Source organism: Melozone crissalis, unplaced genomic scaffold, assembly GCF_028551555.1.
Source record: "Melozone crissalis strain CALT ecotype California unplaced genomic scaffold, PUWL_Pcris_2 ptg000023l_1, whole genome shotgun sequence".
Lineage (NCBI taxonomy): Eukaryota > Metazoa > Chordata > Aves > Passeriformes > Passerellidae > Melozone > Melozone crissalis.
The window spans coordinates 22,798,431-22,823,353 of NW_026535801.1; the positions used below are offsets into that span (position 1 = coordinate 22,798,431).

Here is a 24,923-nt window from a genome sequence, read left to right on the forward strand (position 1 = left end):
ACTGTAAAACCTTACCCAGGGGAGAAAAACAACTCCTACTGCCAGACAAGCACAAACAACTGGGAAAATGGTTGTCTTGACTTTCAGGGTCTTTCTTGTATTTGTGTATTTTCCCATACCGAAAACCCCCAAATACGCCGTTCCACACACTGGGCAGAATTTTTAGCAGTTATTGTCTTGTCAATGCTTCTTAAAAATGTAAGCTTCAATATATTTCTAGTTAATAATAATAATGAATAGATGTTATCTAGTTAATAATCTAGTGAATAAGATGCTATAAAGTTTATCAGTATATAACGTCCTTCTTGATGTTCTGGGGTAAACCAGGAAAATGTAACTAGCAGAAATAACATGAATATAATTCCAATCCTTTTAATTTAGTGAATTGCCTCAAATTTGATACATAGATCTGAGATTACTTGTGGGTCTTATTTGATAATAGTTTCTTTGAATTTCATCTTTGCTTGGAGATATTTTATTTCAAGCATATTTGTAATTAGCATAATCAAGAACAAAAGACAATTTTTCCTTCCTATATTACATACATTTCTTTTGTATTAGTGAACATGAGCTGTCTAACAAGTCAATGTGTTAGAACTCCATATAGATATTTTTCTATTTTTGTAAGACTTTGATTACATTCCATCCAGATTCATCTTAAAAATGTGGTGGTTGGTTACAGAGGTGGGTTCAACCAACGGGGTCTGAATAGGTGTTTCCTCAGAGATCTGCACAGGCTTCTCTGAAGAGGAGCATGGGATTAGGAAGTAACACAATTCCCTGTATACTCAATTCAGAGCAAATGGACAACTGACCATATTGTGTAAATCAATGAACATCCCAAAATCCTTTTAAGGATATTTATATGATAAAGTTGTTAGACTCCATTGATTCCATGAAGGATTGAATGCTTCAGTTTGCACCAGGAGCAAGCTGTACTACTCTGAGGTACAGAGCTCTAGAGGCCACTGGAAAGGATCAGAAAGAAGGGGAATGCATTGAATGGTTAATATCCTAAAGGGTTAACAGCAGCCTGTTTTGAGGCCAAAACCATAACACACTAGACTCCAGATGTCACTGGCAGCAATAGAAGGAGACACAGAGAATTCCAGGAGGTTTAATTTGATACAACCAAACACTAGGAGACTTTAAGTACAGCTTTGATATACAAGGGAAGGTGGAAAAGGCATTTATACAGTCTGGCAGCTTCTGTAGACTTCAAATGCAAAGCACAGAACCCCTTGCCTCCATGACTGGAGTGGTCACACTGCTCTGCCACCTCCTGAATGAGAATGCATCCAAATATTTGAAGGGAAAGATGTAAATACTAATGAAGATTGAGTTGGATTTTATTAGTTCATTATAGTTTGAAATTGCAAACTAAACCACAGCTGGGTACTGACTGACAAAAACAACATTATTTAGGTGCATTATGATATACCTTAATGCAACAAAATCTTATTCAACAGAGAAGCCAGTCTTGTGATGTTTAACTCAGGAACAGGAACTTCAGAGAGTGAGACTAAAGTTACAGTAGAAGTATCCAAAATTCCAAACATGATTTTAGTTTTTAAGGACTGATATAATAAATCTTTTCATCCTTACTAATTTTAAAAAACTTTATTTTTTAACCTGAATAGAAAAAGTTTAATGTTTATGAAAATTAAAAAGAGACTTGTTTCTTTTTAAAAGAAAGAGACAGTTTTCATTGCTTTTAATATTAATTTGGTTTTAGTTTTTATCTTTATTTTTAAGAAAGGTGACAAAAATTGCTGTATTTAAAAAATGAATACTCATAAGAAATGCTTTAGCTGGAGGAGAAGCTTTATTGATTTTTAGGGGTGGGATTTGGGAATTGAATTTTTCTGGAGCATAACATTTTATTTACTGGTGGTTAATAAACTGCAGTGTCACCTGCCAGCTGGCTTCAGGTAAAGAAAGTTGATTGATAGCCCAGGACATACATATGAAGAACAAAATTATAAAAATAGTAGAAACTTCTTTCCCCCCCCCCTACAATTAGTCAGGCTAAGTATTCCTTTGGCTTGAACAGGATCATTCTTATTATTTATTGCCAGCATTATTCCAACACTTACAGGTAGCAATTGCCATTAAAGTTTCTGTCTACTAGGCTCTCAACATTCTGTGCAAAAATTGGTTTGGACACACTATACAGTCCCTGAATGGATATCATCATACAGCAGGGTTTAGACATTTATCCAGCTGTCACTGCTATTTCTTGCCATTTCTATGAAGATGCCTGTATTAGGCAATGTACTCCAGTGTTCAGGAGTAAATAAAAAACTTAAAATAATTTCATGTTAAATGCAGAGGTAGAAAGCAATAGCTTTTCCTTGGTGGGTTTTAGTTTTGTTTGGGGCTTTTTCAATTTCTTTTAGTTTGGTTTTGCTTGTTGTTGTTTGTTTGTTTGTGGGTTTGAGGGTTTTTTGAGGTTTCCAAAACAACCTAATGACTAATTCCTTCCGTTTTCTATACACTGCAACTAACAAAATAACAGTCACATAACCACATAGCTGTTTCTTCATTGCTCTGCCTTACTCTTTGTCTGGACCTTGAATCTTCCCTTAACCTTTTTCATGCTTGCTGTGGTCTGCACACAACTGCTGTTCACACCTATTAATCCTGTTCCTGACTTGTGGTTTGAAGCAGGTCATTCTGTCAAAGGACGATGCCCTTCTCAAAGGGTCAGAAACCCAAATTCACCTGCCAAGTTTTCTACTTGAGTTAATAATAAAGGATTGGCAGCAAGGCCAAGGAGGCCTGTACTGTCATACCACTATTTCATACCTATCTTCTCTGTCATCAGATGTCTAACAAAGAATGCAAGTGGCAGACAGTAACCTTAATTTTAATTAGTATTAACAGTGATTTATAATTTCAATTATATGTAGTTTTCTGGACCACCAATTTTGGTGAAAAACAATGCTTAATTAAACTGCTGTTATCAGAAAGGCGTATCTTTATCAGATACACTTTTTTATAATTTCAAGAGGCTGTGAATCCAAACACATTCATGAAGACTACAAAATATATGTGTAGTACAATTGTTCTGTTCTGTTTTGAATATCTAGAATATGTCAGATTAGACCACAGAAAATCCATGTAATGTTTGGGGAAAAATGAGCCAGACATATGGACACAAATCATCTTATGAGAAATGTGTGACTTTTGAGGCCTCTCTTTTGAATACAAGCTCTCATTATTCCATGCCAGTTTTCTGTCCTAGGAAAGGGAAAGAATGATCCGTCATTTACCTTTAGGATTCTCTAATGCAGGTATAGAAGAGATCCCCTATAAAGCGCTAGTGAAAGATCCTTGTACTGCCTCACATTCTCTTGGTGAACAAAACTCCCTTTCCTATTCATGGAAGTCTCATTTGTCAAAGAATGAATAATTGTGGCATACCATCCTGACCCCATATCTTATGGTACCGAATACAGCAGCTGGAGAGTGGAAAGTGCAAATAAGTCTGCTGTTTTGTGGATGCTATCAATCTGAGTGGTGCCATACTTCAGAAAAGCAGACAAGGAGCTCTTAGTTGTTTATTTCCTTTATTTATTATCAAGGAAATGCTGATCTCAACTTTCCTCAAGATTAGTTGGCAGTTAAAACACCCCCAAGAACAAACAACAGAACCAAGTCTGCACTAAACAAGCACAACCCACATGGAGCCTCTGAGCCTGTTCAGCATCTCCAGAATCTGCAAGAGTCACAATGATGTGACTGCAATCTACAATGATGGAGCTCCTCCATGGGTCTTCTTACTTGCCTTTTAAAAGCAACTGCCAAATTAAGACAGTGTTACTGATTTAGGTACCTTCATCAGTTTAAAAAAAGCCAAAACCAATCAGACCTCTCAGCTTCATTCCCAGAGGAATGCAGAATCACAGAATCATTGAGATTGGAAGGTCCATCCAGTCAAAGCCCCCTTCCAAAGCAGGATTACTTAGAGCAGTTACACAGGATCACATCCAGGGAGGTTTTGAGTATCTCCAGAGAAGGAGACACCAACCAAAGGACACAATCATAACAAAGCTCACTTGCAGTGCAACTCCTGCAACTTTATTTACATTTAAAAGTGGCATTAAGGAGATCTTGGCAACATAATTCATGCCTGACTTACAATCCTTAGAGCTGGAAACAGGGGTCAACCAAGGTTTAAAACTTGATGCCACAATGCAGCCAGCTGAAGGAAATTGCTTCTTGGTCAGTCTCTGCCAAGTGTAGTAGTCCTTGAAAGACTTTTCTACATAGGTTGTGGCTTTCTTACACAGAAAGAGTAGCTGGTCTGTGCATAGGGTGGAACAGGTAGGAACTGCCTGAGCAGACTGACACTAGTCACATTTAACAAATTTAACACAATTCACCTTAAATTATTCTTCCTTGACTGAAATGCAGCTATCTGCTTCGTCCAACCTCACCTCCATCTTCAGGCAGCTGGAGACAACCTGGTCTCTCCTGCACAATCCAACCATTTGGTAGGGTTATCTGATTTATATAAACTACACTGTAGAAGCATCTTTTTCAGAAAATAGAGCTATGGGGGGGGGACTAAGGGAATTTAATGAGTCAAAGTTATTGTCTGAAATCTAATATTTGCTTGCTGAACAGCAATAGTGGAGTCTTTATTAGGAGGAACAGGATTGTTAGACCTTGGCTGTGATTCACTGTACATTCTATTTTGTCTCATTGTTCTAGGTTATTTTCTTTTTCTTACAACTTGAATAACCAATTTACAGCCATCCCAGAGCTGGGTGGAAATGCTGGGATAAACACTGTAGGGAAAATTAAGGGTGTAATGGCAGAATCAGATGATTCACTACTGTTCAGAATCTCTGGATCACTTATGCAGAGCAAAGCCAAACTTTTTAATGTATGTGTAAGCACATATAGTACCAAAATTAAAATGTAGAGATCTACTGCTGTAGGTGTATCCTTGAGTAGCTACAGTGCTGTCACCTTGAAACAGCTTCCAGCCCTGGCTTGTGATTCCAACATAAAACAGCAGGGAAGGATTGTCCCTCCCACAGTCGCTGTCTGTGGGCAGCCCAAAGTGCATTCAGCCTTTTGTAAACATGCAGGTACTGTCTAGGTAAGATGTTCATCAGGAACAAGGTAACATTAAGACTACAGAATATATGGCACTAAAGAGGTCATGATTTCACCTTGGAATTAGGGGTCTGAATTCCTCCACTGGTCACACAATTGCTACCTCTGGACATTTAAAGTTGTACGTAAGTGGTGTAAAGCAGCCAAACTGAATGAACATAGCAGTTCAGCCAGCTCAGACACACTACCTATAGATATTTATTAAAGGAGCAGAAGCAGCATTCCAGTGTTTTCCCTATGCCACTCCTCAAATTCCTGAACATTTTCCTGAGAGGGCTCAGGATTTGCATGTAAGTGCCTAAACTTTTTGGGTGACTGCTCCTCTGGAAATAGAGAGTTCACAGATGTTCACTTTGCTTCCTGTAAATATCTGAACTTTAACAGCTCAGTGCCAAAGCCTACTTATTTTTTTTTTTCAACAAAATCAACAAGGAGTATCATGACTGGTAAAATTAGAACCCACTACTATTACCATATTGTTTTTCTCTGCAGTAGTATTGAAAAATGAAAAAATATGGGAAGTGCAAAGACATTTGCAGACAGTAGCAAGACATCGTAAATCATGGTGACTTTACAAATTTCTGTTTGTGATGAAAACCTGAATTCTCAGTTGACCTAAGAAATCAATCAGAGGATTGTCAACAATCCCATCAGATTAGAAATTAAAGTCTGTGAAAATACAGCTTACTAGAAGATATTTCCCTCCCTTTAAAAATATTTTTGCTTGACAGCAAAAATTACAAATGCAGATATACCCTATAATTCATATATCTAATGTGGATTGAATCATTAACAGCAAACTTCAAGTGCTGTGGCTGTTGTCCTTTTTTATATTTATGCATGCTTCATGCATCCAAATTATATACATGTAAAAAGGAATACTATTATAAATAACATTATTTGTTATACTCTTATATATGAAATTAGGAAGACTGGTGGAACAGTTCTAAAATTAAATGTGACACTGAAATGTATGTTATTTTGCAATATATGTATATGGCTATCTCACAAACTGAACTATGGTGCTGTTGCAGACTTCAGTGAATAGAACTACCAAGAATAACTCCATGAAAATTATCAATTAACTGCAATCTCCATGAATGACCCTCATGGAGAGATATTTACTTTAAAATCCCATCTTCCCTCACAGACTCCTGGTTTTGGCTGGGGCAGAGTTAACTTTGTGCACAGCAGCTGGTAGGGGCTGTGTTTTGGGTTGTGCTGAGCACAGGTTGATCACGCAGAGATGTTTTGTTATTGCTGAGCAGGGCCTGCTCTGAGCCAGGGCTCTTTCTGCTCCTTGTACGGCCGCACTGCAGAGGGGGCTGGGGGTGCCTGGGAGGCACAGCTGGGACAGGGACCCCAACTGACCAAAGGGACATGCCAGACCTCGTGACATCATGCCCAGCATAGAAAGATGGGAAAGAAGGAGGAAAAGGGGACAACTGGAATCACGGCATTCGTCTCCCCAGCTCCCTGTGAGCTGTGGTGCAGCCCTGGCTGTCCTGGAGGGGCTGAGCCTGCCCATGGGAGCTGCTGCTCCCAGGGTGAGGGCCTTGTTTGGCTTTGTTGGTGTGCACAGCTTTTTCTGTACCTCCTGAACTGCCTTCACCCCAACCCATGAATTTTCCAGATTTCCCTCTTCTGATTCTCTCCTGATCCCACCGGTGGGGGAGTGACTGAGCAGCTGTGTGACATTTGGTTGCTGCTTGGGTTTAAACCATGGCAACAGACATAAAAGAAAAATATTATTTCATTATGTAAGATTGGGTATGGTCTCTGTGAATATTTGAAAACTCAGGTGGCATTTTCAGATTGAAAGGTTTGTTTATAAAGAAGATAGAACAAAATTTTGCCTAGTTTTACAAAAAGGTGCTAAGAAATTAGAGCTGGACTTCAGAAAAAAATAGATTTTAATTTATGACTAAGAGATCCAGACAGCACTGTGATTTAGAATGGGCAAATTACCTCCCATTTAAACATTTATTTTACATAGATTTATTTTCCAACTTTTGCCCCTTCCTCCCCTAAGACATTAGCTATTTGGATCCAGTACTTTGCATCAAATCTTCAGGTTTGTAAAAAAAGCCCAAGGCGAATGTCCTTTCCACAGAGTTAAGTTAGTTGGAAAGCAAACTATAAATCTAATACAAAAAAGTTGTAGCAGAGGTGCAACTTCCCATCTGCTACATTAAATAAAGCAGACATTTTCCAGGGCAAAAAAAAGGACTTGAAAAATGCCAAACTACAATTAATGATTTTCTTGCTGCTCTAATGCTTCAGAAAGAATGCATAACAATCTCTTAGTCCTAGGTAGCTTTTATACAGAATTTTCAAGGTTATTTTAGAAACTGTTTATATGGGTATTAGGATTATTACTGGTAAAAAATCCGAGCAATCTTCTTGTAAGTACCAAACATTTCTACTGAAAAAAATTATCACTGGGAGATAAGCAACAACAGACATGTAAAAAAACCAGGTAGATATTTTCATTGTACCAAGAAAAGCTAAAGTTGTGCAAGACTGTGCCTTGGTGTTTCCCATGCCATTGCCCAAGTCCGAACACTTAAACTGAATAGAAGGAATAGAAACAATGTACTTCATATTTTAAGTGATAGATTAAAATATTTTCAGACTGTTTCTTTACAAAATATTTTCCTTTGTGTTACTAACAGAAATGCATTATGCTATTTCAGAAGTGATGTAGAACAAAAGTGGGATAGCAGACAATTATATACAACAGCAATTACAATGTCTAGTCATGTTCTCTTTTGAATTATTAATTTTACATCCTTCATTCACAAAAGCAAACCCAAACAGCTAAGTGAAAAACATGCGACTGTATAAAATAATTACAGATTATAAAAATCTAATCAATTATATAAAAATATAACAACTACAGAGGGAGGTTATTGTATTTTATTTAAAAAGAAACATTTCAAAAATTAGAAACTGCTTCTCAGAACTATGCATAGGGAACAAATCTGTTCAAAAGGAGGTATCACTTAAAGACTGTACTGTGAACAGAGCCTTTGGAATCAATTTGAGATGTTTCTTCAATATCAAAAGTTGTCTTTGGGAAAAAAAAAAGTTGGACCTTTATGAAAAACTTAAAGGACCTAAACTGTTGGAAGAGTCAAAGGCTGACTAGAGAAGGAAAGAAACCCCTCTAATATTTAGAAAATGTTGGAGAAGTCCATAAACTGCAAAAGCAGATTATGAAAGAGTTTTTTTAATCCTTGGCAAGGGTAGCTAGTGTACATAACTTCATTAATTTCAGCTGCATTTTGATAGTATCTGTTCACAAAGTTTTGTGAAGGCCAAGTCCAATGGGTTTCAAATTGTTGTTAGGAAGAGCATCATGTTTTCAGACAGCTTACTGTGAGATTGCTTATTGAAAGCATCTTTCAAGGTGAGGCAGCTGAGCCTGGAAGGATAAAATTACTTGAAAACTATAAATATTTGCCAAACAGGATTTCAAGAAACAGCAGACCCTTTTGTGGCACAGTACAACTCATTGTCCTGTCTGAATTCTACCATGGCCTGAAAATGCTACAGAATACCTTTTGTTTTTATCTGCACATCACACTACTTGCTGGGCTCTTTAATAATCTAATTAAAGAGTATTCCTAACATTTTTGATTTTCTGATTCACTTTGAACAAATGCAGTAATTGCTGAGGAAAACACACTCAATCCCTGTGTACAGTATGTGAAACAAACTTGCACCAGTGCTTAAATAAGTGAAGCAATTAACAGACAGTATCACTGTATTGATGCAGTAAGGAAAAAATATTGCTGAGATTTTAACTATTGCATTAAAATGGAAATCTATAGCAATATTTTGATAATTTTTGGAAATACTTAATGCCTAAGTATTGTATTTTAATATAATAGTTAAAATCTATTATATTAAAATGGAAATCTATAGCTATATTTTGATAATTTTGGAAATGCTTAATGCTTGCTATAAAAGCAAGTATCCAGTGTTATAGTGTATAATTTATGTATTGCATTTACAGTTTTAATAATATTGGCCTGTTAAAACTGTGTTTTCAACCAAAATAATTCCAATTTGACATCTGACAGATTCTGAAATAAAATTACAAAGTCCTGTAACCAAGTAATTATAAAGGTTTATATTAAAGATGTTGACATTTCATAGCTAAGCAGTTTTGTTTCCAAATGCAGTGGAGCATTTTCACTTGGGAGCAGGGCTACTCAGATCCCCCCAGTTTACCCATCCTCATTTTGTTAAACAGCATTCTACGGGTAGCACAGACTGCCAGTCAAGTGAGTGAGCTGGCCTTAAAAAAAGACTACACTATTTGGGATTCTCAGGACTTTGTTCATTCCAAAGATCTGTCAAATACATGAGAACACAGGTTTTACTCCACCTCTGCAGTGTTCTTTCCTCCCATCTAGGCAATGTATTAATTTTCTGCTCACCTAATCAGAGCCCCACCTAAGGATCCTGTAGCACTGACATGCTCCTGTAGCTGACTGACATGTGTACTGTGCCTTGTGTACCACTGTGGCTCTGTCACCTAACATTACTCAGAACATCCATCTCATCTTCATTTTTTGTACAATGAGATGTGCTCTGTGAATGTAATATTCGGCTCTAACCACTCTGAGGTAAATTATCGGCATAGTGCATTTTACATGACTCACATTATATCCCACAGATACGGTGTAAGCTGCTCCCTAGCAACTGCAGCAAAAATATACCCCTTCAGGCATTTTTTTCCAGCTAGAGAAACCAACTTTCTGTTTGATGAACTTCATATATAAAACAATCTTGGCGACTGTCACCTCAAACTGTTCTGACTAATGGTCCTTAAGATGCATTTTTAGCCCTTTGCCTCATTTGGGTTCTGATGGTGAAGTTTCTTTTGCAAACCTTCCACCTCAATGATTTTAGCACCAAGGAAAAAACAGTATTTTTCCAAACCAAGAAATATCTTCCCAATAAAAACTAACCATTTATACAAGAATTATAATCATGAGTTAGAAATCCATTTTAGGTGGAAAATGTAACTCCCAGCATGCCGGCAAGAGTGAAGACCCTGGATTTATTTAGTGGAATGCTGAAATCTTTTGTGACTTTCAGTATTCACATACTGAATGGAATTGCAATTATTTTCAAAGAACTATAAGCTTTTAAGTAGACTATTGCTTCTTGTGTCATCCAGAATCTATTTAAGTGAACTTACTTAATATCTGGGGAGAGACAGAAATTAGTCCTTGTTTGAAAAAAAAACTAGCCTCATGCTCATGCATCACACCTCGTGAATAAGATGTGACTACTGTGACATTGTTATTGATTTTAACACACCATAAAGTATTTTAAAGGTAATAGCAGAATAATAACAGCTCATTAATACTTCACAAATTAACAGAACCCTCCACCAATATTTAGGAATTTCCTCACCTCTGCTAGGGAAAGGGTGTTACAGCAGACACTTAACTTCCCCAATGGAAGCCAAGCCTTCAAGTCTAAGGCTGCTCAGGTTAGCCCATTAAGGCAGAGGCTAGTTTGCTATTTTTGTACTGATCTACATCACCTCCACTGGCAGGCAGCCCTATGCATAGTCAAAAAGACAGCAGTTCTAGGACAGAAGAGCAAACAGCACCTGTTAGCTAGCCACAGCAAATAGCAGAAGCAGAACAGCACTGTCCTTTCCCTTCAGGAAATTCTGTTTTGGGAACTGTTACAGACCTCTGAAGGGAATTAAATCTGTCCTTTCAGTTGAACAGGACAGCAACCACCCCCACTCTGCTGACAGATACCTCTGATAAAAATCAAAGCATGTGTTATGTGACTACACTTCAAGCATCTTCCTTGGTACCCTTTAGTGAAACTGACCCTGCTAAAGTGTAAATGAAATTCACATACAAGTTTATGCCAATTTTTTACATGACCCTAGAACAGGGCCCTTTCTAAGAAGTCTTGTGTCACCACCAGCTGAAGTCAAATACTATACATAAATCGGCATATTTAATAAAATGCCATTGAAATAAATGCTGGTTAGAACAGTGCTAACTGACATGCCCAATTCCTGAACAAAAGTAGTCATCCTCAGTCACTGGGTAACTACCTGGCACAAAAAAAGGCATTTCTATTAGAGCCATGTATTCATCCATATTGAGCAAACATTGGAGTTCAAACTGCATTTCCATCAATGCAGTATAGCTAGTAGTGTGTTATGAATTCAACCTTGATGCAAAGTTTTATTAGTATCAGTACAGTCTTTCGTTCACAGAGATTCTCATTTCATGAACAAACATCCTATTGACTTTTCTGTGACATTTATGTAATTTAGGTCTGCCAAGTCTTCTGTATATGTCTTAATGATCTAATTAAAAGAACTATTGTCATACCACTATATAATGTAGCAAGTAGAGGGGGCAGGCTATTTCCCTTTTAAGCTAACAGGCACAAAAATCTGTAGGTAACAGCTTTTAGTTCAGTTCTGAACTTCCTCATAACAAGAAATAACTGGGTTATATGAACACCCCAAATGATGAGGGAGCTACGTATTTTAAAGGAACAAAGAACATATGGGTGTGGCATCCCTTCCCATGTATGAAAATCTAGCTGGATCAGAAGAGAAAAAAATAAAAACAGTTTTGCAAACTACACTCAGAGAAAATAAAAAAATAATATACAAGCTTTCTAGCAATGCTCAAACCATCCTTAAAAAACAGAACATACAATTTGATTTCAAATCTCCTTTAGAACCTTAAAATGAATGTCAACTTAAAATATTACCTGTATTGCCAAATTAAATTTCTCACCCACACTCACACTGTTTTCACTTTTTATCTCTCTCATTATTTCCAGTACAAATATAGTGCAAAAATTGAGCAAGGTGTTCCTGGCAGTAAACAAATTCAGTACAGATACTATCCTCATGAAGGCTACAGTTTTTGTGGAAAAGGAAAGTACAAATCTTTGCAACACTGTGTTCTAAAGAAAGCTGTTAAATACACTGAAGCTACCTAAATCCTGAAAACTGGATTCACTGAAATTCAGGCAAGTCCTGGCTTTTCATTCTTAGGGAAGAGGGGAAGGAACTTAAGACTGACTGAATTTAACTGAGTTGCTGGGGATCACTTTTAGTTATTTCAGCAGGCTTTGAATAAGGACATTAATGTGAAACCCACTTGGCAATCAACTACTTCTACTTTTGAAAAAATATTTTATTTCTATCTGCATACTTATATACTAGACCACCTTTTATGCATTTGTTAACATTTAATATGGTCATTTCATTCTTATGGTTCTGTTTATTTTAACTGTTCTTTGCATAAAAATTATTTCAGCAGAGTAATTATACTGTTTGAAGAGTAACTCCAGAGAGCTATGGTTGATGTTCTTCACTAAAGGTGTGCAAGGTTATTACAATATTTCATTAGCACAAAACAATACATCTTCAGATAGAGGCAGTATTAGCTTGTAATGTTTCCTGTTACCATGCTACGAACCTTTGCTTGTAAAACAATTTAATCACTTCCATATTGGTTATACATGAAATATTAGTGCTGTGCTTCACAGGGAACACCTCCTGCATTTTCATTACAATATAACTGTATTACTTAGAGAGTCAGAAAAATCTATTTGTCTTTGAGCACGTCATTGCATCTCATTGAAAAATTTCTAGCCTAAGTTTTACCAGTTAAAGAAAGAAACAGTCTTCCAGGTTTAAGTCCTCAGTTCAACCAATATGGGTTTCATTATTTTCTAAATGCCACATGCCACCTCCATGGCTTTTTTAGTTATCTTTCATATTACCAGCTATGAGAACTACTAAGATACCATAAGTCTTTGTTTTCTGAAAGAGAAAACAACTCAAAAATTTAATATACTATGAGATAACCTGGTACTTATACATCTAACATTAACATTCTTATCTAGCTACTGTATAGTAAAAGAAACTAAGATTACAACAATCTTTATGGTTTTACATATGAAAGATGTGGTCATCATCTTCAAAAGATCAACATTTTATTTTTCAACAATGAAAATATATGAAAGTCAAACAAATTGCTTTATTTTCCTCCATTAAAATAGTCTATCAGATAACAAAGAAGAGATACTGTTATTAGTACCATGCCCTTCTTGACAAATCAGGCAAAAACGTCATCCAGTGAGTTGTGAAATCCTGGCACATGAGAACAACATGTACAAAATGGAAGCAATTACAGAATTGTGAGGTAGTACACAAGACAACATAACAGATTAATAATGTAGGCATGCATAAATACATATACAGCATATTTGGATTATTTTTTACTGAGAAATGTTGAAACTAAACTTCTGATCGGTGTTTTTACTGTCACTTTGGAACTGCTAGGCCACGCTCTTGAGTGTGTGAGATTCTGCAAGAGGAGTAGGCTGTCACAAAACCAGTTAAGACCACTTGAGTCTGTAGTGTCCTCACACAACTGTGGTGCCACTGGCAAAGGCTCAGCCAGGGGACTCAGCTGTAGTGTCCTTGAACTTCACCCAGCCAGGCAAGTACAAGTGCCACCAGGTACCTGTGTATGTCCCTGCACCTAAAAATACTTCCCAAGCCAGCAGATCTCATCCCACTCTCCCAACTGCTCTCTAGTGGCTGAGACCAACCAGTTCTGGCCATGCCATGTGCATAATGGCACTGAAACAGATCCACCCTGTCCAGCCAGGACTGCTGCTTTGATTGTCTCTGGCCTGAGCAAATCTGCTGTGGTGCTCAGAGCAGCAGGGAATCCAGGAGCCAGACCTGACACCATGTGTGTGCTGCACTGTGTGCAGTCTTCTTAACATGCTCCACACACACCTCAGTCTCAAAGACGGCTTCTTCACTAAAAGCATTCGTACTATAACTGATACCAAAACTGATTTCTGGTATTAATCATCATAGTTTTTATTCAGAGGATGTTTCAACATACAAGATGGTAATTGCTTTGTTCTACCTGACACATATGCTTTGTCTATAAGAGACTTACAAAACACTTTCCAAAATGCAAAATCAGGTATTTTTAATACAGCTGCTTGAAGTCATGTTGTTAAAACCACGACTAAAAATTACTTTCAAACAATCGCATGTTGTGTAAGTGTCCTTGAATTTCACCCTGGAACCTTGGCCCAATAACATAAAAATTGATAGTCTGAAAGATGGGAAAACCACCTTAATTTTAAAAAGTTTGGGTAGATCCATAAAAGTTGGAAAAAACATACAGAACCTTTACTGGTATCTTGATAGAAAGAATTGCATCAACAGTAATTCTAAATAGTTCCAAAATATCAGGTCACATGCAGTCAAAACCACCTGAGCCCAAAAGGTCTTACACTAAAATTGCAACAGGTCAGAGTCTTCATTTCACTGACAACTGTACAAAGTGCATTGGAATTGCTCAGATGTAATTGACTTGTTTGCTCATGCCAGAAGTCTCTACAGAACAATCACCTCAAACTCATCTCTAGCAGCAAAAGGAAAGCATGCAGTAACCTGGCTGAATGACTGCTCAGAAACAGGGAAATAGTTTACAAAAGACAAGATTGATTAGCATTTGTAGGTTGCTTACTTTTATGGGTTATGAAGAAATTTTCCTTTCTCACCATTTTCAAATTATGAGGGAGATGATTTCCAGGTGACCTCAGCTGGGATACATTACCTGATTTATGACTTCCCCAGACTTTGGGGTTAATATAGTAATGTATCATTTAAAATGATATAAAATCTGGCCAAGGCTCAAACTCCTGTGCCTTGGTGTGTGTCTCTGAGTGCACCTGTGATCCCAGCACAGCCAGCCAGAGTGATCTGCAATAACCCAGCCAGCAACAGTCAGAGCCTCAGTCGAAAGCTACTGGCAAAATGTAGCACCAGAGACTCAGGGCAGTTTTCCATCTCCAGGTGGGCTGTCTTTGTTCTGATAAGTCCTTGCAGGGCAAACAGAACCTAGGAGAAGCCTACTGTGACAGATTGCTTGTTGTATGATGAACCACTTCTGCTGCATCATCCACATTCATTTACACATTTTACTATGACTTGATGCATAGCCTGATACCCAGTACAAGTGTAACACCTTCAGAAGAAAGCCTATTACTTTTGACTCAGTTATTTTCTGTAAATTTTTATTGAGCTGTTATTTAGTGTCATTTTATGTTCTACATTCTTAAAAGAATTAATGAATTTTGTTTCAGAAAATTGAAATGAAAAAAAAGTCTGCAACTGGACAGCTGATGCATGACTTGCCTCTCCCAAAACCTGCAGGTGAGCTTTTCTGCTTTTACTGCTAAATTCTCCTGCTACAAACTTTTGTCATGATAATTCATAAGATTAAAGTTCTCATTGTGTCAGATGATAAAGAGCCATTTTAGAATGTGAGCTGCAGTACCAAAATCAGTTTGCAGGGGACTTCACCTGGTATCAGTACCCAGTCTTAAAGACAAAGAATTACTGTTTTTTCTCTGGAAAAAAAAAAAAAAAACAGTTCACAGTAAACATCTTATTTAGGAACTTCTCAACAGAATTGAGTCTGTTTATGTTTGGCATCAGCAGCAATAACAGAAGTATTTTATTTTTTTCAGTACTGAAAATGAAATTAATAAACAGTACAGAACTTCTACAAATTAGTCCTTAGTTTAACTGGTATTTTGTTTGATGTCTCTATGTTCAAGCACACATGAGCAAAAAAAAATATTATTTTTCCTAAGAAATATTCAGAATAAGATACCAATAAAATGGTATTCAGTATCTCCTCCTCACTTGAAATTAGGACATAAGATGTTGAATACTGCTCCCATTGACTTCTAATTTCATGAACCAGATAGAATAAAAGAACTTTTCCCCCAGTATATTTTCCATGTGAAATGTTCAGTATGATCCAAACTAGATGCTCAAATTCTAATCCAGACTTTTCTGGCCCAGTTCAATGCCTGGTTAATCAATGGGAATGTTTGACTTTGTACAGTAATCTGAAATCTGCACATGAAAATCACCAGCAAGGAGTCTCTTCAGGGCTTACAAACATTTTTTCACCTTAGCTGCAACACAGCAAAATACTTGTGTAAAACTGTTTCAGAGCAGAAGTAGTAATGTGATCTTTAACAAACTGATTGGGTTGAGGTGAATCTTAAACAAGTAAATTAGAGACATCCAACTCAACATGACCTAGTTGCCACTAACTTGGTGAGAAACTTTCATTTGAAGTTTAATTATTGTGATGAAAACCTCACATATTTGAATCTTTTAGCCAACTTTTAGCAGTGCTTTGTTACTGCCTAGCTTATTTTAAGCAAATACAGTATAAACTACATAAACAGAATTTGGTTTATGCTTATATTTGTGCTTAGGTGCATTTTCTGTAGCCTTTTAACAAAAATTTAGCATACTCAAAAGCTTGGCAGAAAGGAAAAGCATTTGCTTTACTACAAAGTCTGAAATCCAAGTTAAATGTATTATTTTTCTACATGGAAAAATATTGCAAGTGCTGAAAGCTTTAGGTAAACATTTATATAATAGATTTTCATAGTACAATGCTATCACTGTACTAAAGCCACTCTTACTAGCTGCCTAACAGACCTTATGAAAAAGTATACACATGAAAGAAATTAACTTAGTAGAGTATTTTTTGGATGCCCACAATGGTGTGGCTTAATTTACATGTACCATTGTACCTACAGCTGAGTATTTTTTCTAGGGAAGACTGTAGTAAAATTTGGCTGATGATTCTGAAATATCTTATAAAAATGTTAGATGAATGCACACATCTTAACACAAGAAGATATTGTCACAATTGAACAATGGAACACAAGTTCCACCTTTTGCAATGATAGTCTGTTTAAGGCAGATAAGAAGCACATTTGGCACTGCTCTATCACTGCTGCCAAATGTATTCAGCACAGATTCAGCAATTATCACCTCTGTGGCCTGTAAGTACGGGAAAAAAACTGTGCAGGCTGACAGTGCTCATGTCCATCCCTGACATCCTTGCAGGCTACCATGAGCTCACTAAACTGATTTTGAGCTGCATCAGCCAACAGAAAGCTTTTTGACTTTGCAGCTACTTGTACACATGGACATGCTTGTCATGAAGTAGCACTGGGTGGGTTTCAAGCACACCATGCAAATGGAATACACCAAACCCTTTTTCTTTGGCAAACTGCCTTGTTTTGGTTGCTACAGATTCCAGCAAACAGCACCCATTTAATAGATCAGGAATATAACTTTAAACCACCCATGACAAAAATCAAGTAGTAGAAATACATTTGTTATGTACTTGAATACCTGCTAATTTGAAAAAGCTGTTCTGATGAACTGTATTACAGAGCAAAACAAAATGAAAGAAGAATCCTATTGCTGCAGTCAACTACAGTTGGTAACAGTCTTTTAGACAACCAGATTTACACAGCATATGACCTCATAAATTGGTAGTACAGCAGCTGGGGCCTTTCTTCAAAGGAAGTAAAATGTAATTCTTTAAGCAAAATATTTAAATTAACAAAGCAATAGGCTGCCTACTAAAATAGTCCTGTACTTCTGCCAAGTACTTGAACAACAATAAATCAAGAAACAGAACAGCACTTCAGACTGGGGTTTGACAAGCACATATTATTAACTGCTGCTGTTCAACCATCTTGCTCTCCTCTTGCATTTGCCTTCATAGTTCTATGTCCTCCCTTGCACAGCCTTCATAAGGTCCTCTGTGAAGCAGATTCAAGCTGGCAGAAATGAGTTTCTGTTTTGTTTTGGCTTTTTAAGTCAGTGGCCAGGGTGGAGGAGTGATTTTCTGCCAGACTTATGAGCTGAAGTAGTTCTGCAAAGGGTTAGGGAGGATGGGAGAACAGGACTGGAGAGAAGGGAGAACAGGACCACCACAGACAGGCTGCTGGAGTTACTTGCCCTGCTGTGTATGTAGCACTAAGTAGTAACGCAGCACACTAATAATGCATTTCTGATGTTTCTTTAAACCTCACTCAGTGCTGTTGGCAGTGCAGCAGCTTTTCCAAGTGACATGCTTTGAGTGTCGAATGACTGGCCTGGCTTTGAACAAGGAACATGAAGAGATCCTTTCTATATGGCAAGCTTCCAGCCTAACCTCTAATACAACTGGGAGGGAGGAAAGAAAAGCTTTAGTTATTATTTTCATCTTACTATGAAATGTAGTTCACAAATGAAAGGTGATTAGATAGCATTGGAGTTAAGGCTGTTGTGTATTGAATGCATAGAGAGGCTAGGGAAGCATTAAAGGTATTTGAGTAAATATCACTTTGCACTCCAATATTTTTAAAAGCTTCTTTTGTTTTAATTGAAAATATTTTTAACAGCAATCAACATGGATCAAATACTATATACCACCATTCTCACTTCCCCTTTCATTGCAGTTGGAATAAGTGCTAGGAATGGCATTTTTTAGTTTTCTCTCTTTTTATGTGGTCTGGATTTCTGGACACTGCTTTAACCTGATTGAGTTTACTGAGATGGAAAAAACCCCCAAAAAACAAAAATCAAAAAAAAAAACCCCAAACAAAACAAACAAGCAAACAAAAAACCCAACAAAACCCCTAAGCCTGTGTTACATTCAAATGAATTTTAAATCTATGAACCCCCTTGTCTGATATGCCATGGCACTTTTATTCCTCACAGACATACATACAAAAAACTCGTAAGGTATGATACTATTGGCGAAATGGAGACAAACACAAGAAGTTGTCTTTGAGCACAGAACTAATGCCACCATGGTGGCAAAGAGCTCCAGAAGCACTGTGCAGGACTCAGAGTGGACAAAAAGATGACAAATGAGCTTCAGTATAGATAAATGTAGGCTAGTACATCTCATGAAAAATAATCTCAGTCACATACACACCAAGCTGACAAATGACTGGAGACAAAAATCCAGCAGTCATTATTGACAGATCCTTATGTACAACAGCAAGAAAAACCCTAGCAAAATATTGGGTATCATGAGGAAAGGCACTGAGAAGACCGTGCACATTTATATAACCTTGGTCCATCCATGTCTCAAGTACTTCTCTGCATCTCAAGAACAGCCTCTAGTCAGAGAACAAAGTACCACAAGGATGGAGTGCTTGCCTTAGAAAAAGGGATTTGAGGGGCTCTTCAGTTGGAAAAGAAGACTGAAGCAAGATATGATCAATCAAGTAATGAAGATGGTAAATAAACTAACATAAAGCTGCTTGCTAAATCCTTTTGTAACAGAACTAAGGGACCTTTTATAAAGCTAGCACAACATCAGCTTATAAAGAAGTAAATGCTTCTTTACAAAGGTAGTAGTAAGCTTCTGGAACTTGCTTCCACATGAGGTTGTGAAGATAATAAAGCATCAGCAAGTTTGAAAAAGACAGGTTCTTGGTCTGCAGGTCTACAAATGGGCTCTAAAACCACTGAGCAGATATATACCCAGGATCTGTAATATGACAAACAAGTATGCAGGAAGAGTACAAGAGAATAGGTTCATAAAACAGCTAGGTTTGTGTATAGTCCCTAGCAGCATCCCTTAATGTCACTGAAGCCTGACTATGAAGGTCCCCTGATCTGACCCAGCAGAGCTTTTCTGATGTTCTTCACTTCAGTTGCCTTTAGTATCTTCTGTTGAGCTCTGAAAATTCCACTAAGGTTACACCCCTGCTTCTTAGCAGCTGCGAAAGACGGAGGTCAGATTTGAGTAACAGCAGCCCTTCAGTATAAACTGCAACGCAACATTCTATGCTAACCAATAAATTAGTACTGTATCTTTAAACAAAAACAAGGATCAGACCCAGGAGGAAATATTTACATTACTCCAAGCAGTGTGACCCCAGAAAGCCACAGATGTTGTTCCACAGCAAGATCAGCTATTTCAGTGAAACTGTAGCCACCTGCTGAGGGACAAAAGAAACAAACATCAGCCCTTCAAAGAGCTGAGCTGCAGAACTGCTCAAAGGGAAGCAAGGTTAGCCATGTAAGTCATTCACGTTTTTACTAAAGTAAGTCTCAAAAGACAGTAATAGTTAAAGCCTGCTGGTACTCAGATGTCAGTCTTAAAAAATTGAGTGCAAAAGCCAGTATCTATCAGGTGTTTTCTGCCTTCCTCTACAGAAACTGTTTATACATGAAATAGTCATATTATAATTACAATATTTTGAGACTACTGATAATACAGAACACCTGCAAAGGGAAAAGGTATGCTGGCAACACTCCACAGATATGAATAAATGAACCTCAACAGCATTTTCACAAGATTTCAGTTATGTAGCATTTTCTTCGTTCACTGCACTCTTCACCATTAGATCCCTCACCAGTATCTGCTGACTTCTTCTAGTGCAAAATGCATATTTATGTATTTCATAAATATTTGTAGTGATACATTACATTATACACTTATACAAGTATTAGATTACACATTTAAATCCTTAAGGGAATAACAGAGTTTTGATGAGTAACTATTGTAGATATCTGGATTATTCCCACTAGTTTGGGAGTTTGAATTGTGAGGTACAAAAATCAGAATGCAAGAGGGTTAAGAAGTGTCCACTCCCCACTATACCTGCAATACCTGGCAATTTTATGTTTTAGGTAGTGATACAAGAAGTGGGGTGTCTTGTAATTGAGATCTGTAATTCATTCATTATCACACCTTGATCATCTCTGTATTAAAATAGGCACAGACAGGCCCCAGACTCTTGTACATCCTTTCTTTCTCCTGGTTTTGCTGGGGAAAGCTGATCTCTTCCACCAACGTAGCTGCAGCCTGCCAGTCAAACAACGACCTGCCCATCTTTGCCTCTCTCCCTCTCTTGAGGGGCTGTGTTCTCAGCACTGGGAGCTGAACTCCTGTTTAAGAGAATCTTTTCTAAGTTCCTTGAAAGGCATTCTCAGGAGACAGAGGTGCTCAAGCAGAGCACTCTTGGTCACTGTGCCCATGGCACTGCTAGGCAGCAGCAGATACTGTCAGTGTTTGGAAACGTCTGAGACCTGTGGGCAAGCAGCAAAGGGAACACTTGGATGCTGAGGCATTTTATACTTCTGTGTGTCTGGAGTTCTGCAGAGCTGCCACACATCAGCATTTAGAGCTGCTGTGTTTGATGGAGACTCAGCTAACAGCTATGAGTCCATATTTTAACTGCAGTTCAAAAATGGCATTAGCTTTTCCAAACAGATCAGTGTACCATTTGTATAATCTAAAACAACTGGGAGATGCATCATTCATTCATCTTTTCCCTGAGCATCTGCATCTCTTCATTGGTTCAGCTGAATGTACATATGTACTTATTTATGAAATACACTTAGTTCTAAAAGCATACCACTTGTTTTCTTTAGCAGTATCAAAAGAAATAATCTTCCTACTAATCATGGCAAATTACATCAATAATATTTTATTATCCACCTTTATCTATTTAACTAAATGAGCAACAGGGTGGAGAATGTGACAGAATTGACTGCTTCAGTTCCAGATTTCTTATTATGTGACATATAGTGAAACTACCCTGTAAAAATTACTACTACAAAAGCAGCTTAGGAAAACTCAGGATATCTCCTTTTGGGAGGCATACAGATGGACTCCTTTTCTTTTATAGAGAAGAAAACCATGAAAAACAAGCTAAAAATTTCTGAAACTTCTGCATTTTCCTCTAACTTTTAACTAGGTATGAGCATTATGTAACTATAATACTTATTAATATTCATTCATAAGTCTACAGCTGATTAATATTTTTAACAAGTGAATACTTAATACACTTATATTGACTTCAGTGGTGGAATGATTGCTGCTCCAAAAAGTTTCGTTTTTTACTTACAGACAAAGAAGATGAGTAAACACTGAATCAAGCACCCCTCTGAAATGACAGCATTGAAATATTTTGATGTTTTACAAAATATTTCCTCGGAATTGTGCATGGAAAAAGGTATTAAAGACAAAGATGTAGCAAATACACTGCCATACATTCTCCTGCATGCATGTTCTCTTGGGAACCACCCCACTGAAATGACTCTCACAAATACAGTCTGCTCATGTGCTGAAGGTTCTACAGTTCACCCATTCACAAACTAAAATTTTAGATTAAATTTTGGTGTCACTTACAAGGCAGGGTGGGGAGAAAGCTTAGTGTTTTCAGCCTGTAATCTATAAAGATTTCACTGCTCCCTTCCACAAAGCAACCACAAGAATTTGGGATTTTCTTTCCTAAAAAAGCACATAAGGAAAGAATGGGTGATGTTATGAGGCAGATGAGCAAAACTGAGTGCATCTCAGACATTGCATCGTGGCTGTGTGTGACATACTTGGATGAGGATTGTTCTCTACTATAATCTAAAATACTCTGATGACACTGAATCAGGTTAACTAAATCAGGTTTCTGAAAAACTGGTTTGACAATATGACATTTGCTGAACCTGTACAGACCTATCCAGAATTAGAAATGTACAAGAACTGAAATTTCATTAGCAATTTACATTCTGCCAAAAATGTTATTTAGTGGATAACTATGGAGGGAGAAAACAATATTTAACCTGTGTCAGCTCTAAATTCCACACCTCAAATCCTTTACACTCACTTGTGCCTTCCCCACAGCTGTAAAAATGGGCTTCAGCTCCCCAAAGCAGGGCATGTACAATGGTGTTTACACTTGTTATTCAGCCTTGCATCTGTCATGATTTAAAACATTTCTGAAAACACGTTATGCATCACGTGATTGAACACGTCCTTATAAGTAACTAATCAGAATACTCTATCAAGAAAGAGTGAACAAGATCAATACAATCCTAGAAAGTAGAAAAGGAAACTTAACGGTACAGAGGAACCAAAAAAAAAACCCTGAATCAAACTAAATGCTCTTTACATTTTCTGCAGACAGTGTTTAAATGTTTAAAATACCCAAGCCCATGAGATGCAAAATAACCAGCACATAACATGAATTAATTTCTCTTGGTCTGTTAATTGAGGATATTATCCTGCTTCCTACCGAAGCAATATCAAAACACCTCTTTATTTCCATGACTGGAAGATCAGGCTCTTCATCACAAAGTCTGGCAACATCCTGGCAGATTCCTTGAAATGTTATGTAATCAAGATACTTAATGTTTACAACGACATCTCTACAGAACATCTAAAGGCTGTTTTTATCTAAATTAACAACATTAGACAACACTTCAAAGCCTTCCAATATTGCCTTTATCACTAAAAGTACAGTAGGTTGAAGAACAATGGAAAGGAGTGCATAGGGACAAACGGGATTTCCTCTTTCTAATTCCTCCGTCTCAACAGCCAGTGGTCATGTATCAGCCGTCACCGACACGCTTACTTTAAAATAACTTTTCTTTGAGCTAACTGTGTTAACAACTTTAAGATCCAGTCAGCGGCCACACCAGCACCGCTGCCGCCTCCGCTGGTGCGACTCTCCCCGCCGGGCGCCAAGGAACACGGATTCGAGTAGAATCCTGTCTCCGAGGGTGAAGTTCATCCCGCCGCCCCGAGAGCAGCGCGGCCGCGCTCAGCGCCCCCAGCGCGGGCCCGGGCGCGTCCGCGCTGCCGCTGCCGAGGGGGCTCAGCCGCGCCCGGGGCAGCGCCGCCGCCGGGACCCGCCACGCCGCCCTTCCAGCCGGCAACGCCGTTCGGCGGCCCCGCTCGGCGGCCCTCCCGAGGCGGCGGAGCGAGGGGCAGCGCCGCAGCCCCTACCGGAGGGCTGATGTCGCCCCCCGCCGCGGCGCCCGCAGGCACCGCCGGCCGCCGCCAGCCGGGCGGGGGCAGACGAAGTTCCCACCGCACCGCCGGTCCCGCCCGGGGACCCCCGCGCCGAAGGGCACGGCGAGGGGCGGTGGGGGACCGCGCCCGCCCGCGACCCCTGCCCGCCGCGGCCCAGCGCCGCCGGCCGCCGCCGGCCGCCCCTGGCATCCCGGCATCCCGCCCGCTAGCCGCTCCGCCCGTGCCGGCACCGCTGCCGGCGCTGCCAGCCGCCCTTTCGGCACCGTACGCAAGGGATGCGCACGAGGATGGGCATCTCCCGCCGGACCTTACCGGCCGCGCTCGCCGCCCTCGGCCACCCGGGCTGCTGCCGCCGCTCCGCGCCGCGCTCCCGCAGCCGGGGCGCATCCCTGCTCCGCCCGCAGCCGCACCAGCCGGCAGAGCGCGCGCCGCGCGGGAGCGCAGCGCGAGCACCGGCGGAGCTCGCCCTCGCCGACTGGCACCGCCCGCAGCCAATGGCCGCCCGCGCCGGGCCGAGGGGGCGGGACGGCGTGACGGGAACGGGCCAATGGGAACCGCTCCGCGCGGCAGCGCCGCTTCCGGGCAGCGGGAGCCGCTCCGGGGCCGTGCCGCCCGTGTGCCCGCGGCCGCTGTCCCCGGCGGGCGCTGTGCTCCGCGGGCTCTCCGGGACGCGCTGCAGCCCCCGCAGAGGGGGCCGGTGGTGGTAACGCGCGCGGCTGGGCCAACCTTGCCCATGCCCGGCCGCTCTGGGGAACGGGAGCGGGCTGAGGGCCGGCCGCGCCGGTGGGGAGCGTGTGCCTGCCCGCTCCCCGCGTGCACAGGAGCACGGAGCTTCACACCAGGGCGCTTTGTTTAAAATCAGAAAAATTCAGTGGAAGAAGATGTGGTTTTTGCAAGGAAATCCCACTGGGCTGAGTCCGTGTCCGCAGGCACCATCCCGCAGCTGCTGCCGATGCCGCCGACCTTGGCGCGGCCCGGCGGGCACAGGAGCGCGTCCTCGGCCGCCGCCGCGCTGCGGGACCCTCCATGGCTCCGGCTGTCACTGCGCTGCGTGGCTTGCGAGGCCTCAGGACTTGTCCCGCTGGCGGTGCCCCGCCTGCCCGC

General features: G+C 39.7%; 1 protein-coding gene across 1 annotated transcript in view; it reads right to left on the reverse strand.

The window, feature by feature from the left end:
• Nucleotides 1-24,150, reverse strand: part of B3GALT1 (beta-1,3-galactosyltransferase 1) — a 171,096-nt gene extending 146,946 nt beyond the window's left edge. The window contains exon 1 of the mRNA XM_054278283.1: nucleotides 24,132-24,150. The gene's annotated coding sequence lies outside the window, so the exon portion shown is untranslated. The remainder of the gene's footprint in view (nucleotides 1-24,131) is intronic.
• Between the last annotated feature and the right edge of the window lie 773 nt (nucleotides 24,151-24,923).